Consider the following 3,812-nt stretch of genomic DNA (forward strand, 5'->3'; position numbering starts at 1 on the left):
CCAAGGCAGGCCAGCCAAAGCCAGCAACATGCCATGCCAAGGCCTAGGCCAGCAGCATGCCATGCCACGGCCAAGGCAGCCCAGCCAAAGCCAGCAGCATGCCATATCACGGCCAAGGGCAGCAGCATGCCATGCCACGGCCAAGGCAGCCCAGCCAAAGCCAGCAGCATGCCATGCCATGGCCTAGGCCAGCAGCATGCCATGCCACGGCCAAGGCAGGCCAGCCAAAGCCAGCAGCATGCCATGCCAAGGCCAAGGCCAGCAGCATGCCATGCCACGGCCAAGGCAGGCCAGCCAAAGCCAGCAGCATGCCATGCCAAGGCCTAGGCCAGCAGCATGCCATGGCACGGCCAAGGCAGCCCAGCCAAAGCCAGCAGCATGCCATATCAAGGCCAAGGCCAGCAGCATGCCATGCCACGGCCAAGGCAGCCCAGCCAAAGCCAGCAGCATGCCATGCCATGGCCTAGGCCAGCAGCATGCCATGCCACGGCCAAGGCAGGCCAGCCAAAGCCAGCAGCATGCCATGCCAAGGCCTAGGCCAGCAGCATGCCATGCCACGGCCAAAACAGGCCAGCCAAAGCCAGCAGCATGCCATGCCAAGGCCTAGGCCAGCAGCATGCCATGCCACGGCCAAGGCAGGCCAGCCAAAGCCAGCAGCATGCCATGCCAAGGCCAAGGCCAGCAGCATGCCATGCCACGGCCTAGGCCAGCAGCATGCCATGCCACGGCCAAGGCAGCCCAGCCAAAGCCAGCAGCATGCCATGCCAAGGCCTAGGCCAGCAGCATGCCATGCCACGGCCAAGGCAGCCCAGCCAAAGCCAGCAGCATGCCATGCCAAGGCCAAGGCCAGCAGCATGCCATGCCACGGCCAAGGCAGCCCAGCCAAAGCCAGCAGCATGCCATGCCAAGGCCAAGGCCAGCAGCATGCCATGCCACGGCCAAGGCAGCCCAGCCAAAGCCAGCAGCATGCCATGCCAAGGCCTAGGCCAGCAGCATGCCATGCCACGGCCAAGGCAGGCCAGCCAAAGCCAACAGCATGGCATGCCAAGGCCAAGGCCAGCAGCATGCCATGCCACGGCCAAGGCAGCCCAGCCAAAGCCAGCAGCATGCCATGCCAAGGCCTAGGCCAGCAGCATGCCATGCCACGGCCAAGGCAGGCCAGCCAAAGCGAGCAGCATGCCATGCCAAGGCCTAGGCCAGCAGCATGCCATGCCACGGCCAAGGCAGCCCAACCAAAGCCAGCAGCATGCCATGCCAAGGCTTAGGCCAGCAGCATGCCATGCCACGGCCAAGGCAGGCCAGCCAAAGCCAGCAGCATGCCATGCCAAGGCCTAGGCCACCAGCATGCCATGCCACGGCCAAGGCAGCCCAGCCAAAGCCAGCAGCATGCCATGCCAAGGCCAAGGCCAGCAGCATGCCATGCCACGGCCAAGGCAGCCCAGCCAAAGCCAGCAGCATGCCATGCCAAGGCCTAGGCCAGCAGCATGCCATGCCACGGCCAACGCAGGCCAGCCAAAGCCAGCAGCATGCCATGCCAAGGCCTAGGCCAGCAGCATGCCATGCCACGGCCATGGCAGCCCAGCCAAAGCCAGCAGCATGCCATATCAAGGCCAAGGGCAGCAGCATGCCATGCCACGGCCAAGGCAGCCCAGCCAAAGCCAGCAGCATGCCATGCCATGGCCTAGGCCAGCAGCATGCCATGCCACGGCCAAGGCAGGCCAGCCAAAGCCAGCAGCATGCCATGCCAAGGCCAAGGCCAGCAGCATGCCATGCCACGGCCAAGGCAGCCCAGCCAAAGCCAGCAGCATGCCATGCCAAGGCCTAGGCCAGCAGCATGCCATGCCACGGCCAAGGCAGCCCAGCCAAAGCCAGCAGCATGCCATATCAAGGCCAAGGCCAGCAGCATGCCATGCCACGGCCAAGGCAGCCCAGCCAAAGCCAGCAGCATGCCATGCCATGCCTAGGCCAGCAGCATGCCATGCCACGGCCAAGGCAGGCCAGCCAAAGCCAGCAGCATGCCATGCCAAGGCCTAGGCCAGCAGCATGCCATGCCACGGCCAAGGCAGGCCAGCCAAAGCCAGCAGCATGCCATGCCAAGGCCAAGGCCAGCAGCATGCCATGCCACGGCCAAGGCAGGCCTGCCAAAGCCAGCAGCATGCCATGCCAAGGCCAAGGCCAGCAGCATGCCATGCCAAGGCCAAGGCCAGCAGCATGCCATGCCACGGCCAAGGCTGCCAGCCAAAGCCAGCAGCATGCCATGCCAAGGCCTAGGCCAGCAGCATACCATGCCAAGGCCTAGGCCAGCAGCATGCCATGCCACGGCCAAGGCAGCCCAGCCAAAGCCAGCAGCATGCCATGCCAAGGCCTAGGCCAGCAGCATGCCATGCCTCGGCCCCGGCCCGCATGACATGCCACGGCCTCGGACCGCATGCCTTGCTACGGCGTCGCCCAACATGCCATGCCACAGCCTCGGCCCGCATGCCGTGCCACGGCCTCGGCCTCGGCCCGCATGCCTTGCTACGACGTTGGCCAACATGCCATGCCACGGCCCCGGCCCGCATGCCTTGCCACCGCGTTGCCCAGCATGCCACGCCACCGCGTTGCCTGGCGTGCCATGCCTTGGCCAACATGTCGTGCCACGGCCTCGGCCCGCATGCCATGCCATGCCACGGCCATCATGTCTTGCCACGGCGTTGCCAAACATGCCATGCCACGGCCTCGGCCCGCATGCCTTGCTACGGCGTCGCCCAACATGCCATGACATGCCACGGCCTCGGCCCGCATGCCTTGCTACGGCGTCGCCCAACATGCCATGCCACGGCCTCGGCCCGCATGCCTTGCGACGGCGTCGCCCAACATGCCATGCCACGGCCTCTGCCCGCATGCCATGCCACGGCCTCGGCCCGCGTGACATGCCACGGCCTCGGCCCGCATGCATTGCCACGACGTCGCCCAACTTGCCATGCCACGGCCTCGGCCCGCATGCCATGCCACGGCCTCGGCTCGCATGACATGCCACGGCCTCGGCCCGCATGCCTTGCTACGGCGTCGCCCAACATGCCATGCCACGGCCTCGGCCCGCATGCCATGCCATGGCCTCGGCCCGCATGACATGCCACGGCCTCGGACCGCATGCCTTGCCACGGCGTCGCCCAACATGCCATGCCACGGCCCCGGCCCGCATGCCTTCCCACCGCGTTGCCCGGCGTGCCATGCCACCGCGTTGCCCGGCGTGCCATGCCTTAGCCTTGGCCAACATGTCGTGCCACGGCCTCGGCCCGCATGCCATGCCATGCCACGGCCCGCATGTCTTGCCACGGCGTTGCCAAACATGCCATGCCACGGCCTCGGCCCGCATGCCTTGCCACGGCCTCGGCCAACATGCCATGCCACGGCCTCGGCCCGCATGCCATGCCACGGCCTCGGCCCGCATGACATGCCACGGCCTCGGCCCGCATGCCTTGCTACGGCGTCGCCCAACATGCCATGCCACGGCCTCGGCCCGCATGCCATGCCACGGCCTCGGCCCGCATGCCTTGCCACCGCGTTGCCCAGCATGCCATGCCACCGCGTTGCCCGGCGTGCCATGCCTTAGCCTTGGCCAACATGTCGTGCCACGGCCTCGGCCCGCATGCCATGCCACGGACGGCCTCGGCCCGCATGCCATGCCACGGCCTCGGCCCGCATGTCTTGCCACGGCGTTGCCCAACATGCCATGCCACGGCCTCGGCCCCCATGCCTTGCCACCGCGCTGCCCAGCATGCCAATGCACCGCGTTGCCCGGCGTGCCATGCCTTAGCCTTGGCCAACAT

Source organism: Camellia sinensis, unplaced genomic scaffold (genome assembly GCF_055761805.1).
Source record: "Camellia sinensis isolate YWXY unplaced genomic scaffold, ASM5576180v1 Unanchor6, whole genome shotgun sequence".
In the NCBI taxonomy this organism is placed as follows: Eukaryota; Viridiplantae; Streptophyta; class Magnoliopsida; order Ericales; family Theaceae; genus Camellia; species Camellia sinensis.